The sequence below is a fragment of the Hemicordylus capensis genome, chromosome 3 (genome assembly GCF_027244095.1).
Source record: "Hemicordylus capensis ecotype Gifberg chromosome 3, rHemCap1.1.pri, whole genome shotgun sequence".
NCBI classification, from domain to species: domain Eukaryota; kingdom Metazoa; phylum Chordata; class Lepidosauria; order Squamata; family Cordylidae; genus Hemicordylus; species Hemicordylus capensis.
The window spans coordinates 312,264,556-312,284,213 of NC_069659.1; the positions used below are offsets into that span (position 1 = coordinate 312,264,556).

Here is a 19,658-nt window from a genome sequence, read left to right on the forward strand (position 1 = left end):
TGTCTGTACACTTGTACTTTTGTGTGTGAACTACAGTACATGTATTCATTTTATGGATACATGTCCGTTTAAATGTAGGGTACAGACAGAAAGTGCACTATTGTAGGTGCACTGAACATAATGCTCGACTAATTGTATGTGCATAAAGATCTTACATGCTGCATGAAGACTGTGTGTACATTGAATCTAACTTCAATAGGGCTAATATATATCATATAACAAGTATATGTTTCCACTGTAATTGCTCTCCTACCATGTTATACTCCAGAAAGGCTACTTGAAAAGGTCTGTGTCTGTGCATGATAAAGGCTGTAAGCTTTTTTTTGGATCATCTTTGTTACTTCTGCTGGAATGCCTGGCCGCAGCACAGCATGGCTGTCACTGCTGCCTTGTCTAGAACAGTAGAAAGGAAAGAACTTGGGCAAAAAAGAAGAGAAAGGACTCTGCCAAGTAACTGAGATGTGAGTCAGATGTTTCCCTAAAGGCCACTTTACGCTGGTGCTTTTCTGACCACAGTAATAGTAAGATCCATGTGAAAGAGACATATGCTCTCTTGGCTCTCTAGTCATTTATGTCAAACATATATGGTTGTTTCAATAAGCAAGAGGGGCTCACTCATAATATACTCTAAGGAACAGTCTAACAGGCAGATGCATTCATATAAAACTGGGATGGGCCGACTTAAGGTTTATGGAATCCACTTGTGTTTTTTTATTCGAATCCAGAGGTCTGCCAACCAGAGCCAGGTGCAAAATAGTGCTTTGGGGGCAAACATAAGTTTAGAACTAAGGAACAGTGTGCTTTCCAAGCATTTGTTTTCAGTATCAGAATTGAGCTCAAAGGCCTTTCATACAACAAGCCACTCCTCCCCCCTCCCCCAGCTTTCTTCATTTCAGCAAATGCAGAAACAAAATTTTCTTGATTTCTGTTGTTTTTGCATTTTTAAACACTGGGGTCCCCCAGGAAACTCAGCAAAAGACCAGGATCTACTGAAACAAGTTAGGGGATGTCCACGGATCAATTCAGCTCAGCCCACCAATTCTTTTCAGCGGGACGGGGAGCGGTACCTTTAAGCATGGGTAATGCAGGTCCTTACCTGCTCCTCCGCCCCTCTGCCGCTTTTCCGGGTGTAGTGCTGTGCCACGCAAATCTGTGCGTGGCCGTGGGGCTTCACCTAGCAGCCTGCGCATGGTGGCAGGATGCATGCGCAGTGGCCATGTGTGTCCCATGGCTGCACTTGGACTTCTGAGAAAAGTGGTGGGGTGGAGGAGGAGCAGGTGAGGACCTGCTTTACTCATGCTTAGTGATACCACTCCCCACTCCATCGAAACATTCATGCACATCCGTAGAAAATGCAGCTCTTTCTGCCCATCCCCACAATATAGAAGCTGGTGCTGGGTACTTTAATATAGAAGCTGGTGCTGGTTACTTTAAAAAGAGTTACATCAAGGTGTCCAATTCTGAAAGAGATCGAAGATTCTTCATCGGTATCCTCAGCCTTTAGACTTTTGGCTTTCCAAACTGCCATGCAAGGCAGACTGCCAGGCAAGGCAATGTTTAAAGGCAGGAAGTGCAGAGGCAGGAAGTGAAAATGTGACAAAGCATTCCCCACCCCCCTTTGCTTCTCTACATATATTACAGTTATCACAAATTTCACAAGCAAGGAGAAGGTTTTGGACAAATGAAGACCAGGAAGGTTTTGGACAAATGAAGACCAGGACCAGGAAGGTTTTGGACAAATGAAGACTGTAAAGAAAAATAGTGCTCCTGGCTTAAACTATACCAGTGCCATACACATTATATAACATTTTAGAAGCTCTTAGCTCCCTGGCTTGCTGAAGCACTTAACAAATACTAGGGCATTAATAAAGTTCCAAGTTCATGGTCTGAAGCGAAGATGGTTTTGTTTCTTAAAGCAGGCAACAGGTTCCAGAGGGGTAGCTGTATTAGTCGGTTGCAACAAAAATATTACTTTAAAAAATTATTCTTTTGAAAATATTCTTCTCTCTTTCATCCCATTCCCCATGTAAATGGCTGCCCCCACTCTTAAACAAAAGCTTTGCACTGTGAAAATCCTGCCACTAGGTGTCAGTGGAATGTAGTAGATTATAGCAACACCACCTTGGTGATCTCTATACGTACATCTTCATTACTCCGATGAATACAATTAAAGTTCCCTTCTGGCAAGTAATGGGAATTACTAATTGCTTTCAAAAATGCAGGATAGGTCACACCTCATTATTACCTGAATTATTTAATCAATAAGAGTTTCTAATGCCCTAATAGGCAGGAGGAAATTAGTATAAATGACTAATATAAAAATTGTGACAGACTACAAAGTAAGGGATTTTCAGAGCACAGTGAACTTTAGAAGGATGGGGTGACATACTGGATGTTGGAACTACCTTTGTGAATTAAACTGTGTCAGAACATGAAGGGTATTCATAAGGATATGTCACATACATTAGCCATTCAAAGGAAAGGCTCTAATTAATTACTAAATGAAATGCTCTTTGACTAAAGCACCCAGCATTGAGTATCTACTGCATGGTGCCTAAAAAGAAGACAAAGGGGATTTTACTGCTGTATTCAGTTTGATCTTTTTCACAAAGGTGTTTGGACATCATCATTACCAGAAGGTGAGACAGCTAGAAAAATGATTCCCCTTCAAATCTATGCCCTTATGGTTCTTCAATAATCATCATAAGCATGCTGAAATGCTAGGTAGCCTCCGCCTCCAAAAAAAGAAAGAAAATCTGAAATTTGAGCATTTAAAATTCCTGTGGAATAATTTATATTGGGGAAACCGGTTGTTAGTTAAACCTAAAACAAATATTTAGGGATGTGCAAAACGTTAGGGATGTGCAAAACAAAATGCCCTTAGAATAAAGAGCCTGTTTCGAGCTCGAAACAAAACCCTGCTCTGACTTGAAATGTTTCGAGTGTTTCAAGCACCATTTGGGAGGCCTGTTGGACCCTTACTGATTGGTTTTCTGGCATTGGCTTCCAATTGGCTTGCGATCTCCTTGCTTCTTGGTTGGCTTGTTATCATCCAAACAAAGTGTTATCATGGGCAACTGTGACCCCATTGGCTGGGGGGAGGGAGGGAGGGGGGAGCCAAAGGAGGGATTTTCCAAATGTATTTTAAAGGACTCGGAGGCCAGACAGCACTCTCTTATAGTGTGCCTCTCAGAGCAGGAGTAATCAGCAACACAGACTGAGACTGGTGGACTGGGGCCTGCCTGTGTGGAGAGAGAGAGAGAGGCAAGCAGGCTGTGGCTTACCTGTATCTCTCTCTTTTTCCTTTGCAGTGTCAACTGATTTATTTATTTACTTACTTACTTATAATTGTAGCAGCAGCCCCAATGGCTCTAACTGGCTGCTGCTATGGAATTTCGTTTGTTTGTTTGTTTGTTTGTTTCTTGTGTAGATTTCTCCTTTTTATAGTAGCCAGCCCCCAGTGGCTTTAATAACTGGGGTGATGTGCTGAGACCCTTTTTTCCCCAGCCCCAAGCTGTACCATCTTTGCTGCTGCGTGCCTTTTCTTTCTTTCTTTTTTCTTTTTTGGGTGGTGGATGCCTGGCACCCACCTGCCCTCCCCCCAGCTTTTGAATTTCAGAGGCACTTGGCACAAGTGCCTCTGAGAGTGGCACCTGGCTAGACTCGAGAAGAAAACATTGGTCACTGGAAGGTAAGCACCCCGACCATGGTCAGGTAAGATTTCATTAAACAGGACACGGTTTGGGAAAGGGATTAGGTACTAGCCAGGTATATAGGACTGTAGAACAAAAAGGGTGGGTTAGGAGACAGGCCCCAGTAATCCAGTTTCCCTCCCCTCCCCTTCACCCCATTGTTGCTTGCTCCCCTCCAAAAAAGCCCCCCCAATAAAGGGTGCTTCTTCATTTGGGGGGATTTAACTTTTCTAGCTTCTGTGTGTGCACTACAGTGCTATAGAAAGCATTGTGTGTGGCACGCACAGAATAAATATACCACCCCGACCCCACAGCTCTTTAAAATATGTGCCTTAAAGGCACTTCATTTCACACACACACACACACACACACACACACACACACACACACACACACACCACCGCCCAATCACGGTTAGGGCTTGAATTTTTAAAAGCCCAAGATGTCCAGGAGGGTGTGAGGCAGAGCCAAGAGCAGATTGGCAGGCAGAGGGAGGGATGATGCCAGTTGTGGTGGGCGATGGCAAGAGGGCCTGCTCCCCAAGTTGTCCCCACTCATGTGGTTGTGTGCAGGCTCTCTTTTTGGCACCACCACCAATTCACTGGAGGAAGGGCTTCCATGTCAGAGGCTATAGTTTTCAGGTAGACTTAACTTCTGGTGCTTCTCAGTTAAACACTGTCTGGAAGGAATACAGAGATGGGAAGGAGAACAGATCAGAATGTGTGATAAAAACATGATCAGGTCTCCATCTCTCCATACCTCCTGTCTGGCTCCAGGATATATATAATAAGCTCTTAAATTTTTCAAAGGCAAAAAAATTGCACCCATCCATGTGCCTAATACTAATTCAGTTTCAATGATTAAAAATTAAAAAGGAAATACGTACAATTAAGCCCTTAAAAATGGACAAATACATACAATTAAGCCCTTAAAAATCAGGTCATGCAAATGGCCAGAGTAAAGGAAATTCCACCAACTGGAGATTCACCCTTTTATCTTCTCCTTGAGATCTGAAAAATGCCTGGAAGCTGAAGCATTCTCAACATTGCATCTGTTCATAGTTTACAGATGTCTCCAACCAAAGAGTCAAGCTCCCTAAATCTCGTGACATCAATATTTTCTGTGTTTACGTTGCACAGAAATAATAAATCCATTCAAGGCTAAAGCAATGAGGGAAAGAATGGGAGGGGACTATGTTTGAACACACTAACTAGCTTGGAATTTAAAATATCAGTGTGATTTGGCTTCCGGCCAATTTGGGACAAACCATGATTGATTAAATTATTGTTCTCTCACAAGACCCATTCAAATAACTGGAAAGTGAATAGGAGCTATGCCTGGTTCATTGTTCTGGATATGCCTGGAGTGTAGGATCAGAACACCATACCATGTTTCAGTTTTTCACCTATAAAATGAGAGTAAAAAAGGCCTATCTATTTTATACATGTTGAAAAGAAAAGTTGGTTCTGCCAGGGATTCTGTCGATGCCCTGGTGGATACTCGGAACAGGGAACTTACCAGGGCAGTAGACACAATTGCTCCTAAGCACCTAATCCACATAACACAATAAAATAATAGCATAAAACCATTATTAAAACAAATTATTGATTATTATGGACTTTCAATGCCATCGACCATGGCAGGGGCGTAACTATAATAGGGCAAGGGGAGACAGTTGTCTGGGGGCCCACTGCCTTGGGGGGCCCTCAGAGGCAAGACACATGACTGACTCCCCCAGCCATGCACCCGCCCGGGCTTCCTTCAGTTGTATTCATCTTCCAAAACTGATGTGGGTGTTAAGACCTGGAGCTACCAGAACAGCAGGTCTTTCTCTAGTACCATTAAAAGACTTGCATCGTCCACAATGTACAAAACCTTTTAAAAAATAATTTAGGATGATGTTCTATTGTGGCACATTGGAGATAGATAGATATAGAGATATAGATAGAGATATATAGATAGAGCTATAGATATAACTATGCTTATTGTTACCACTATTCGGCCTCATTTAAGATGTCTTTACTTCATGAGCTGAGCTTCATTGGGGGGGAGCATTTTAAAATCTAGTCTCTGGGCCCACTCCAACCTTGCTAGGCCCCTGAACCATGGTATCCTTCTGGATCGCCTGAGGGATTTAGGGATAGGAGGCACTGATTTACACTAGTTCCGCTCCTATGTCTTGGGTAGATGTCAGATGGTGGTGCTTGGTAACAGTTGCTCTTCAAAACAGGAGCTATTATATGGAGTCTCTCAGGGCTCCATTCTGTCACCAATGCTTTTTAACATCTACATGAACCAGCTGGGTGAAGTCATCCGGGGATTTGACGCTGGGTGTTATCAATATGCTGATGACACCCAAATCTATTTCTCCTAGTCATCAATATCAGGAAATGGCATTAGCCCCTTAAATGCCTGCCTAAGGGCAGTAATGGGCTGGATGAGGGAGAATAAACTGAAACAGAATCCAAGCAAGTGGGAGGTGCGCATTGTTGGGGGTCATAATTATTTGTTTCATTATTTATTTATTTGATTTATATACCGCCCTTCCAAAATGGCTCAGGGCGGTTTACAATTAAAACTGCAGTTCTGGATAGAACTTCCTGTTTTGGACAAGGTTACACTCCCCAGAAAGAATAGGTTCACAGCTTGGGAGTGTTCTTGGACCCAGGTCTCACCCTGGTGCCTCAGGTTAAGGCTGTGGCCAGGAGTGCATTTTATCATCTGCAATTGATTCGACAACTCTGCCTGTTCCTTGAGGAGAATGACCTGAAAACAGTGGTGCACCAGCTGGTAACCTCCAGGTGGGTCTACTGCAATGCGCTCTATGTAGGGCTGACTTTGTACATAATTCAGAAACTTCATTTAGTTCAAAATGTGGCAGCCAGATTGGACTCTGGGGTATCCCGGAGATACCACATTCTGCATGTTCTTAAACAGTTGCACTGGCTGCCAATATGTTTCCAGGCAAGGTAAAAAAATGCTGGTTTAAATTTCCTCTAAAGCCCTGAATGGCTTATGTCTGGGGTACCCAAGAGTGTGCTTTTATCTACAAGATCCCCACACTGCTCACTAAGGAGGGGTGCATCTTCAGGTGCCACTAGTTCATATGGTGGCGACCTGGGATTGAGCCTTCTCATTTGTCACCCCTGGGATGTGGAACATGCTCCCCATAGCTATAAGAGAATTATCTTCCTTGGAGGCCTTCAGAGGCACCTTAAAGACCCATCTTTGTAGCTTGGCTTTTTAATATCTAGTTTTAATTTTAACCTGGTTTAAACAGTTTCTGATTTTAACTGTTTTATTATATGCTTTTGATTTCAGTGTAAACCACCCTGAGCCACTTTATGAAGGGCAGTATATAAATTGTAGATAGATAGATAGATAGATAGATAGATAGATAGATAGATAGATAGATAGATAGATGGATGAAGGGGCAACAGAGCCTTGTGCTAGATAAGCACTCACTTAGGAAACTGAAAGTACATGAGCCAAAAACAACGGTGGGATCTATTCTTCCTTTTTCTTGATACATTCTCATTCATAAGTACTGAAGGAATCCAACCTTCATGATACATAGGTATTTTTCTGCAGCCTATTTTGTTGAGAGTTGTTTTCACCTGTCTCACTTGTCTGATGTACACACAGCGAGAACTAGCTTATCATCAAATACACAGGAATATTGATGCCTATCTAATCCATTCAGAACCCTCCCAGAACTGATACCGAATACATTGGCAATGTAATTTGCATCTCACCAGATAAGAGACTACTAGAACTACAGACATGTAGTAAGCAATGTAGACAGTAAGCAATGAGATCATATTTCAAAGGCAATAAAAGTGCTATACCAAAGAGCCTCCAATAGAAAATGCTACAACATATCAACAAAGGCCACCAAGAGCAACTAGGACATTACTAATACATAGGAACATAGGAAGCTGCCATGTACTGAGTCAGACCGTTGGTCTATCTAGCTCAGTATAGTCTTCACAGACTAGCAGCAGCTTCTCCAAGGTTGCAGGTAGGACTCTCTCTCAGCCCGATTTTGGAGATGCCAGGGAGGGAACTTGAAACCTTCTGCTCTTCCCAGAGTGGCTCCATCCCTTGAGGGGAATATCTTACAGTGCTCGCACATCAAGTCTCCCATTCATATGCAACCAGGGTGGACCCTGCTTAGCTAAGGGGACAAGTCATGTTTGCTACTACAAGACCAGCTCTCTTCTCCACAGCTCCTCTCCAGCTCTTCTTTCCATAGTAAGCATACCTGCTTGAAATTCTACCCAAGACATCACAGCTTCACCTAGTGCCAAGAAGGCCATAAGTAAAGGTAAAAACTGACTTATTTTATTCTGACTGCAAGCATATTTAATACAATTACTTTCCCCATATCAATACACTGCATGGTACAGAAGGTAGTATATTGGTTGGAGTCAATTTTCTGAAAGAATGACATTCCAAATGAGGTTTTCAGTGATAATGGGCTCCAGTTTGCCAGTCCTGAGTTCAGCAATTGGCTATGGACAAATTATTATTAAGAATATTTATATATCACATTTCAACAAAAAAATCACAAAGTGGTTTTGTGGTAGCAAGCATGACTTGTCCCTTAGCTAAGCAGGGTCTGCCCTGGTTGCATTTGAATGGCAAACCATTTAATACATACAGAGCACTGTAAGATATTCCCCTCAGGGGATGGAGCCACTCTGGGAAGAGCAGAAGGTTTCAGGTTCCCTCCCTGGCTGCTCCAAGATAGGGCTGAGAGAGGTCCCTGCCTGAAACCTCGGAGAAGCTGCTGCCAGTCTGTGTAGACAATGCTGAGCTAGATAGACCAATGGTCTGACTCAGTATATGGCAGCTTCCTATGTTCCTATGCAATATAAAGATTGAGAAAATAATTTTCTGTGCCAAAGAGTCTCACAATCTAAAAAGAAAGATGATACCAGCAAGGTATCAGGAGGAATACTATGCTTATGTTTTCATAGCAGCAAAAGTAGCAATTTAGTGTGGCTGGGAATGATGGGAGTTGTAGTTCAACAAGATCTAAAGAGCCAAGGTTGCCTAACACTGGTATATATGATAGGTCCAGCACAATTTCCTTTCCTTCAGAAAGAGTCACTATGTTGATAATACTGCTACAGTTTTGAGATATTAAAAAAAGCATAAGGCTTGTTCACATGATCCCCAGCAGGATAGTAGAAGCCTCCAGCCTGGGTAGAAGAGCAGGGTGTGCTCTTGATTTTAAGTTGTGTGTTTGCAAACATTAAAATAGGAGGAAGGGAGAATGATCATATGTCAGATCATTCTGTCCAACCTTTGAGTAAAATGAAGGTCCTTTGCCCATGAACAGACTGTGTGTTTTAAATAGCGGAAGTTGTTGAGTGGTTGTTTTTACAGTATTTGTTCTAGAATAAATATATTTGTTTGTAATCAAACAATCGGGTCTAATATGCCAGGGACTGCTATCTTTATTGGCAATATTTTTTAAAAAATATGGCCAAATTCTGTGCTATCTATTTTTTGTGTGTGTGTATGTGTTTGTTTGTTTTATTGTTAAATTTATATACCATCTTTCATTAAAACAATCCCAAGGCAGTTTACACAAAAATTGAAACAAGACTATAAAAAATACACAATTAAAATATAAGCTAAAATATAAAAACATAGCTCTGACGAAAAAGATTTAAAATACAAGCATAACGTAACCATACAAAATACCAAGAAGCAGCAGTAGATGCAATCATATAAAAGTCTGGGTAAAAAGCCAAGATTTCAAATACTTTATAAAAATGGTGATGGAACCTGAGGCGCGAATAGCCACTGGGAGAGCATTACAGAGTCTGGGAGCAGCAACAGAGAAGGCCCTGTCCCACATGCACAACAGTCGAGCCACCCTCATTGTTGGCATCCGGAGCAGAGCACCCTCAGATGACCTCGTCAAGTGGGCAGCAACCCTTGGGAGCAGGCGGTCCCTCAGGTATCCTGGGCCCAAACTGTTAAGGGCTTTAAAGGTCAAATCAGCACCTTGAATTGGACCCGGATACACACTGGTAACCAGTGCAGCTCTTTCAAAATGGGTGTGATGTGATCCCAGCAGGCAGCTCCAGATAAAACCCTAGCTGCCGCATTTTGCACTGGCTGCAGTTTCCGAATATTCTTCAACGGCAGCCCCACATAGAGTGTGTTACAGTAATCCAGCCATGACGTGACTAAGGCACGGATAACTATGGCCAGATATGCCTTCTTGAGAAAGGGACACAGCTGGCGCACTAGCTGAAGCCGTGCGAAGGCACCCCTGGCCACCACCTCTACCTGAGCTTCCCAAAGCAGAGCTGGGTCCAGCAATATCCCCAAGCTGCGTAGTTGCTCCTTCAAGGGGAGTGCAACCCCATCCAGAACTGGTAGAATCTCCTCATCCCAATTGGCTCTCCTACTAACCAACATTACCTCCGTCTTGTCTGGATTCAGTCTCAGTTTATTAGCCCACATCCAACCCATCACGGTCTCCAGCCTCCAATTCTGATTATAGTTGGGATGACCTAAATTCTCAAATATTAATGCAAAATTTCCAAAACAATAATTAATCCAGTAATACATGAAAGTCAAACAAACATGAAATAAGATAACCATTCCATATGTAGTGTGTGAATAAGAGCTAGGGGTGCAGTTCACATAACAATTCTCAGGTTTAGTTGCCTTTTGTCTACCAGGTGAGATCACAGATATGCTAAGGTTTAATTCCCCCCATGAGTGTTTCCTATTTTCGTACAAAGTCTGCCAAGTCTTTGACCAAGATTTTTTGGATCAGGTTTGACTTCAGAAATATATGTCTTTTGAACTGATGAGATCATCATGCATGAGGCATATCTTGGGGACTGCTGTATTTGTGGAGAATATCAGCGATAATGCAAATTATGTTAACCTCTTCATTTTGAAAGGAATATGAAGTGATTGGTGAAGAAAGGTGGTACATTCACACACCTGGAAAAGCATCCATTGGTGTCCAGTGTTGTGAACCACACATTAAGGTCATTCTCACAACCATTGCCAGCAGGCAGGGAAGGCGCAGGAGGAAGGCAAAATCAAGCTTACCTTCCCCCCAGACAATTCCGATCCATGTGTGGAATGCACGGTTTGTGTGCCCACACAATCCACACTGCTCTGGGCGGTGAGGAGGAAAATGCAGCCCAGCCTCCAGATATCCCTAAATGCACCGCACAATGAGTGCAGAGCATGGAGGGATTTCCCCTCAAGTTGGGCACTCTAGGCACCTGGCTCTGTGTCTGCCCAGGCTGCTTGCAGCCTGAGCACACACATGACCCTGGACCTGGGCAAAAGGGTGCACTCGCACCCATTCACCAAGGTAAAAGCCTGGGTAAAAATCCTGGGCTACCGAAGGAGGCAGCACTGGGATTGGCCTCATTTCTGGTGTATCACATGAGCAGCCCTACCCTACCCAAGCCTGGGTAGGGCTGCTCATGTGAACAGCCTCATTTACTGATAGATCCTGACACAATCTTTCTTTTAGAGGCGTTTACTTTTCAAGGAGGTCCTTTGGTTCCAAACAACAGTAAATACTACTTGTTCAGCACTGAAATCTAGTACTCTGTTCAAGAACGCTGCATGTACATGTGCATACTGATATATGTGCTTCTATTAGGACTGCATGCTGGCCCAATATCAGTAGAGCTAGCATGTGTGTATTTTTCAGCAAATATACCCAGTCTTCTCCATCACATACAGCATTAAACTCATTCAACAGCTTAGTTCAGACAGTGTGTTGCTTCACAGAGCAGGAAGAGCAATGGCCAAAGTCCCAGAAAAGAATACAATTATTTCCCAGGTAAACTTTTGCCTTTCCCAGGACTGCAGGGGAAGAAGTTGTTGGGGTTTTTTTTTGTGTGTGTTTTTTTTTTTAAGTCTGGGATTCATTTTAAAATGATGCCATGGCAGATGTTGCTTCCTTGCTTCACTTGGATAAAATTAAAAATAGAACCAACCTATCTTCTGTCCATGCTCAGTAAGTACTTACAGGGGTCAGGGAAGGATGGAGAAGTAGGGAGGGGGAAGGGCCATAGCTGAGTTGAAGCCAGAGTTGAAGCATCAGCTCCTAACTCAGCTGAAGCAAGCAAAGCGGGATCTGCCTTCAAAGTCCTGTCTTGAATTGGGGGCTGGCTGGTTTCCTCCCATAACAATAGAAAAATGGCTCAACATCCTCAAATATGGAAAAGCAAGCACGTAACATGAAAGGAAAGCAAGCACGTAACATGAAAGAAACATTATTTAAATATTATTTGTTCCTTTTGGTCTGTCCGTTTTGCAGACAACCTCATCAAATCCAGCAGTTCAGCCACAGGGGCTGATAATGATCACAAGGAAGCTTTTCACATAGGAATGGAGGGGGTGCATTCACATATTGGCTAGATTTACTACAAAGTCCCTGCAAGTTATTGGGGAGCAGTTCCCACACAATTCGGGGTTTTTACTGCACATTAGAGTGTACCCTGATTTATATACGGGGTAAAAATAATCCACTATATGCGGCGGTTTTTTGGGACAACTTCAGTCAAGTTGCAACACAGTAAACCCCCCCCCCTAAACTTGTGGTAAAACCTGCTGTGCATAAAAATCCCAGATGGAGTATTCCAATTCAAAACCAGCCTAAGGACTATGATACTGAGAAAAGGCAATAAGACTGCCCCCAACTGAAAACAGCATTAAATTTGTAACTCAGTTGTATATAAAAGCAGCAGCAGCAATGGAAGAAGCAGGTAAGAAAACCTAATTGGGAAGTGAAGAGTCAAATAAAAGCAATGAACACCTAGAAATGTCATACAGAGATGTGGAGAGAGACCATCAGCAAAAAAAAGATCCCTCAAGTATAAGATCACACTGAGAGACAGTGATTCTATAAAAATTTCCTGAAAAACAAACTAAGAAAGCCATTGATAATAAGCTTTACATCAAGTGAGGAAAGCTGGAAGGAGAGCTCTGATGGCAAGTAGCAATTACAGTCAAAGTTAGACAAGTATAGAGCAGGCAGACATGAACAGGGTACAGAAGAAGCTATTCAACAGGAGAGAGGTGAAGATGTCTTCTGTAATGAACATTGTTAAGATATCTTGTTTATCAGAAAGTATACTGAAGGAAGATAATATCAACATTGATTTAGCAAGAAAGTGAAGGAGCTTACCTAGGAAGGAAGATTGTGAGGTCTATGATGAAAATAGTTAAGTAATCCCGTTAATCACAAAACATACTTGGAGGAAGGTAACACCAAAAACGGGTACATCAGGAAAGAGTGTGCCAGAGGTTCATACCATGTCACCAACCTTTCTTTTTTAAAAGAGTGAGACAAACAGGGAGTTTACAACTAGTAGATGTACCTGCTATGTATATCCTCACTGTTCATCAATTCAGTTTAAAAACAAAAATCAAATTGCATTTTCCAGAAAGAACACTGCTCCATAAAACAAGTGGCAATTTTTTATTCAACATGATGCTCATTCCTAAAGTAATAGCTGGTCATAGAGTGATCTGGTAATCCATGGTTATTATGTCTTGTAATGAGTACTGTATATGGGGTTGTGGTTATGATGTTATGTATGTTGTATTTTATAGAACTGTGTTCCTTTGTATGTTATTGCTTGTAAGCTGCCCTGAGTCCTATGGGAGTAGGGCGACATATAATTCTAACTAAACTAAACTAACTAAACTAAACTAATACAGAATCCTGCAATAAATCACACAAAATGCTGAATCAGATTATAAGGGCCAGTCCCATTTAATTGGCAAAGTGCAGTTCAAAATGGTCCAATTGTCAGCATGGTAACTTTAACTGACAGCTATTTACATGGAGACAATCTATACAGGACAGTCTGCATAGGACCAGATACTATTGGCTCACAACTAAAGGTTGTTGTGGATCCAATAAAATAGGCATATGTGTGAATTTCTCTTTCATATTCATTCCTTTGTTAGTGATGGCTGTATCTTACTCACCCTCCATAATACCAAACTAGCACTTGGCTGTAGTTCAGTGGTTGCAGAAGGTCCCATGTTCAATCCCTGGCATCTCCAGGTAGGTCTGAGAAAGACTCCTGCTGAAAATTTGGAAAACCACTGCCAGACTGTGTAAACAATACCAGGCTAGATGGACCAATAGTCTGATTCGGAAGCAGGCAACTTCATCTGTTCCTATGATAAATATAGGCTAGGCTGAGAGGTTGTGACTTACCCATGGCCACTAGCGAGCTAATAGCTGAGAGAGATTTTGAATATTGGGCTTGTTGGACACAAGCCCAACATTACAGCCACTGTACCACACTTGGCCTCTTCATACCTTTTAGGTCTTGCTCTTTTCTATTCAGAATACAGAAATTCTAAGCAGAAAAGAGCAAGTCTAAAAAAATATGATCTCCAAATGTCCAGTACATGATTGGCTTTACTTTGTTTTGCTTCACTAAATTGTCTGGAGCCATCTTACAGAAGATGGCAGCTTGTATCATGATTGACCCGGCAAGACATTATACAACAATGAGCAAGCATCCCAACACCATCAACCATCCCTATAAAATCTCTTCTCAGATCAGTGCTCAAATTAAGGTAATGGGGAAGCAGAGGGCCTTGATGAAATCCATCAGCCCCAACCAAATCCCCCCAATTTTAGCCAGCCCATAGCCTTCTAAGAGCAGCAGCTAATGGCACCACCTCAAAAGAAAAGGGAGCTGGACTTGTTCCCTCACTGTGCTTGCAATTCAAGCACAGACAGAGCAGGGTGGGGAGCTGGTGGGCTTCTTAGCACACCAGCCTGAGTGACTGTGAGAATGGCAAGGCTCCTGGAATTAGAAAAAAACCAGCTCTGCCTGAAGGAGTGCAGAGGCATGTGGGGGAGGCATAAGGCATATGGAGAGGCATAAGGGAAAAAGAAACAGAAGCATGACTCCATGGCATCGTTATAGAGGTTGCTTGCAGCAAGATTGGGGGCTCTGGCTTCTGAGCTGCAGATAAATGGACTAAGGCAAGGAAGATTGGCTCCCCCCTCCCCCCAAAAAATCAACACCAACACGTTATTGCAAAGGAGATGCAGATTGCAGCAAGAGACCTGGGATTAGGATCTACAGCTGAAGATGGGACAAGGAAGATTTCTCGTAGTAACCTCTGCTGCTACACAAAAAAAAGACAATTCTTCTCAGAAGAAATAGCTTAGAAGGCACAACACTGTTCATTCATTTTCCCAGCAGATTACAACAGGATGTGTTTAAGAGCCTTGGTGTATGAAACTATTCTGCAAAGGATTCTTGTGTTCCAGGACTGTCAAACAAGATGTTACCAGAGGTCAATTTTTGCTTTCTTGCTTAAGAAAAGAACAGAGATAAAGGATAAGCAAGGAATTTTGCTGCAAGTTGACAGGTTTAAATTGTGCAGAAGATGTGGTGCCAAAATGGTGTCTTAAGCTAGAAGCAATGAGGTTTTCAATATTTTTCAGTTCATATTCACTTCTATGTTTTGATCATATTATGTTAGGAAAACTGAGAAGCGACCGAGAAATATGCTTCATGTTCGCAAAAAACATGAACCCACCAGCAAAACATTTCAGAGCCTTTGCTCATTATTTTTTCTCCATGCAGGAACATAACAAAATAATACATTGCTGAATGTCTAACCATTTTGAAAAGAAAAGGTCAAAAAGACATCTCCACAACCTCCCAAGACTGCTCATTAGTAACTTTCATTCATGCTTTTTATATTCATTCCTGTTAAATATCAGTTTCCAAATTATCATTCTTGTGTTTGGCTAGGTTAAACTTCTTTCTGATGTTATCTTCTACAATTATCAGAGCCTTCAGCTGTGCAGAAAATATGGAAAAGATTTCCAGGGCCTGGTTCTTCAGCTGATCAAATATAGGCTACCTCTACAGCAGGGGTTGGAATACTGAGGCTCACAATCCCAATTTTCCATATCCAAAGCATTTTCATCTGGTGTCAGCATGCAACGAATGCAACAAATATTTATATACCGCTTTTCAACAAAAGTCCCAAAGCAGTTTATATAGATATAAATAAATTAAATTAAAATAATTTAATTCCCTGTCCCCAAAGGGCTCACAATCGGAAATCATAGCTTCACAATGATTCACAATCACAGCTCCTGGTCCCAAGGATCCACACACTATTGTGAACCTCAGCCACTTTAGCCCTGTTCAAACATTGTATTGTATGAGTGTACAGATGTCTGTACACGCATACCAGTTTTTGTGTGAATGACTGTACCTATGTTCGTTCAAAAAGGGAACTTGGGTACAATTCAATAAAATGCATACTACAGATAGGAAGTGTTCTGCTGTACTTGTGTTCATCATAACATGTGAATAACTATACCTGTTTACAGATCTGTACCTATGTACTGGACACTCATTTGAGTGTTGAAGATAATGTGTGAATAATGCGTCTCAAATTGATACACAGCCAAAGGGCTCTCCCCACCCCCCTTTCCTACGGTGTGAAAAGCAAGAGAGGCTTTGGCAAAGTCCCCCCCCACACACACACACCTAAACTGATCACTCACAAGATAAGTATTGCAGAAGATAAGCAATGATAGTTAGTGGGTGAGCTGCCCAATGAAAGTCTGGCTTTTAACCAGTGAACTGATGAAGCAATTTAATTTGCATACTGTAGTCATTGTGACACCTCAGTTTTTGAAAATTCTGGATGACAGATGACAATTTGCCTTTATTGCTAACTTAAATGCTCATTATTTGTTTAATGATCATTTGGTTAATGCCAGTTTAGTGTAGTGGTTCGAGTGATGGACTAGGACTAGGGAGAACCGAGTTCGAATCCCCAGTTAGCCCTGAAACTCACTGGGTCAGTCACATATTTATCAGCTTCACAGGGTTGTTGTGAGAATAAAGATAACCATGAACACTGCTCTGGGCTCTGGATGAAGAGCAGGATATACATGTCACATTTAAAAAACTGAAAATAAAATCATACAGAAAGAAAAGCTAGAAGCATTTATTTATTTTTTTATCCTACCTTCTTACATTCATAAAAGATGGTTTGTGAGGCAAGTGAAGCAGGTTTCATTTTTATTTTTATTCTGTTCTCCCAGTCAACTGGCATTCTTCAGCCTTTATTGGAAACAAGTGAATTTCGGCCCGTTGAATAACGGGCGCTAGTAACGGCGCTCCTGGCCCCCGCCGCCATTCCCCCTCCCTCTGCCGACCGGCTGCCCGCCCTCCCAGCTGCTTTGTGATCCAACACACACACACACACACCCGATTAAGGGCCAATTCGGCCCAGGCACTTGCCCCCGCGGCTTCCGCCGCCAACTGACCGCCCACCTTCCCAGCTGCCAATACCTCCTTACCCCCGGACCACGTCCTTCGCTTGATCGGAATATCTATTTACAGAAGGAGAGAGGAGCTCGCATGTAGAACTCCTCTCTCTTTAAAGTCTCTTCCCGAACTGGCGCTTTGGGTGCCAAGGACTCCGCACATGCTCAGAACTGCCGAAAAAGACACGGGCGCACGGGATCACACTCAAGCCTTTTATTATATAGGATACACCAATTTGTTAATATTAGGAGACTCAAAAGAAAATAGGGGGCCCATTCCCAATATCAGCTCAGCAGTACTAAACATCACTCCACAAGCTCCTGCTGTGGCTAGTTACACAGCATTTCTTTATATGAGTTCCATATTCCTTTAAAAATAGATCTTGTAATTTCTGATGTGCTATCTTTAACAATATTTCCTAGTCTTTAGGCTAGCAAACCATTCTCTTTCTAGTGGGTTCAGAACAGTAAAGCAAAAAGAAAAACTGGCATGTACCTATTGTCTGGAAAACTGAGGAAACAGACACAAACAACATTAGGTATGGACAGCAAGGGATCTAAGCAAGAATGCCATAAAACTGCTCTCATGTTTTAAGGAGAAACATGCCACTCTTATTAGGTGGCAAAACCAAGCTTGCTTTTTTTTTAAAGTTATAATTTGAGAGGAGCACAAAGTGTCTGTTCTACAGGGTCAGCAACTTGTCCAGTTCACTACTATGCTTTAGAAGTCTGTGATTAAAGCTTTAGTGGTTTAATTCCATCCATTAATCAACTAAAGTTCCAACCTTAAAAACTATAATGAAAAGGTACAGGAACTGCAGAGCCCAAGGAAGGAGTTAATAGTAAGGCAAGTAGCACGGTCTCACAGGCAGAAAAAGGGCACATGGCTATTAATCCAAATAAGGCTGAGATGGACACGGCAATTAGGATGTAGAAGAAGGACTTTCCTTCCCAGTTAATCACCACCAACATGATGCATGGGATCAGACTGAAGAGTCTCTCTGTCGGTGGCAGAGCACAATAGGGCACACCAGAACTCTGCCTAAGCACAGACAAGTGCCATGTGGGAGTCCCATTAAATTGCTTGACCTGAGGTCTCCCCAGACAGCAAGAAATCATGGGTTTTCCCGCAAGTTGCCAGCGTGACCTGACTGGCTGTACATGTAAACCCTGCTCTTTAAGGGTTAAAACATCAGTTGATATAGGCTTGTCCAGTAGGGGGTTGCAAGTTGAATAGGGAGGCTATTCCCACGATCAGGCGAAATCGGGCTAGGGGAGCCTAGCCCGATTTTGCCTGACCGTGAGAACCATCGGGCCAAGCGGTTAACCCGTGAAAGTAACCCTGCCCTAAAACCAGGATTGCGGAGCAAGCGCTCCGCAAATCCATTTTAAAAAAATCATTTGTTGCTGTGGCACAGCTCCACGCCATGGCCACTTACAAGTAGACCCCCAACCAGGAGGCTTAAAAACAGCCTCCCAGCTCAGGGGTCTCTCCAGCATGCCCTGCGCACTTGCGCAGGGCATGCTGGAGCTTCCGGGGGCCGCGCTGCTCCCAATCCTCCCAGCCCCCTCCAGCTCCGTAATGGAGCCGGCAGTCGTGTGGGCAGCCACTTCGGCCTCCTGGAGCAGACTGGCTGTTCGTGTCCAGACTGCCTAACCCACTCCAGGCTCTTCTCACTGATCATGAGAAGAGCCTCAGGGACTACCATATATGTTTAAAATCGTGCAATCCTCCTCAGAGGATCCAGAGGCCTGCTGAAGAAGGTCCCTGCATAGAGAGCTCTTGTGGGCTGGTTATTTCTTAAGCCTATATTTATTACTTCCAGGCTTTCAAGAAGGGGTGACAGAACAGACTGTATCTTAACGCCACAGCAAACAAAGAACTCTAAACAAGCCAACAATACCAAAAGGAAAAACTTCAGTTTGGACACATGAGTGTGACCAAGTCTCTGTAACCTTTTTTATTTTATTTTGCAAATTCTGTTGTTTGTGTTAAGAAAGAAACTTTAAAGTGCAAAGTTACTTAATTGTTGCTATGATTGTGTTTCATTTATATGGAAAGTTGAAGAAATCTCACAAGGTGGGGTTACACTGCCAATTGTATAATTACCCATACATGCCGTATAAAGAAAGTGTTATATACACACAGACCCACAGGCTTTTATTCTTCTTCTGTGTTCTTATTCTCTGGCCACTCATCCAGCAGAGAGCTCATGTGATTTTGGCAGTGCCACCTGGGTGCTTTCCAGACTAGACCCTACAACGGGGTCAGGACGAATCTCAGACGTGTGCTTCCACACTCCCTGTGTCGTGACACCCAAGTCCCTACGCGGACAGCAGGGTGCTGTTCACATTTCCAATGCCTTGTTGCACATTTAATCACTGCGATATAGAGCAAGGACATCGCATATCCGGCATGAAAAATTTGCTGGTTTTTTGGGTTGTTAGTTGCTGTGCGACTGCTCCCCCTGCTGTTTACAGCCCGAATGCAACTTGCCCGAATGGAGGCATTTTGCTGCTAATAAGCAGCTAGTCTGGAAAGCACCCTGCTGGCCAGCTCTTGCATTCAATGATTTTAACCATACTGCTTTTATGGTGGCTATATGGGGTAATTACTGAATGCTTCCCTA

General features: G+C 42.7%; 1 long non-coding RNA gene across 1 annotated transcript in view; it reads left to right on the forward strand.

Moving 5' to 3' along the window:
• LOC128349221 (uncharacterized) overlaps window positions 1-18,942 on the forward strand; it is an 82,289-nt gene extending 63,347 nt beyond the window's left edge. Inside the window, exon 4 of the long non-coding RNA XR_008318630.1 lies at window positions 18,855-18,942. This is a non-coding gene — a long non-coding RNA (uncharacterized LOC128349221). The remainder of the gene's footprint in view (window positions 1-18,854) is intronic.
• Window positions 18,943-19,658: the final 716 nt, after the last annotated feature.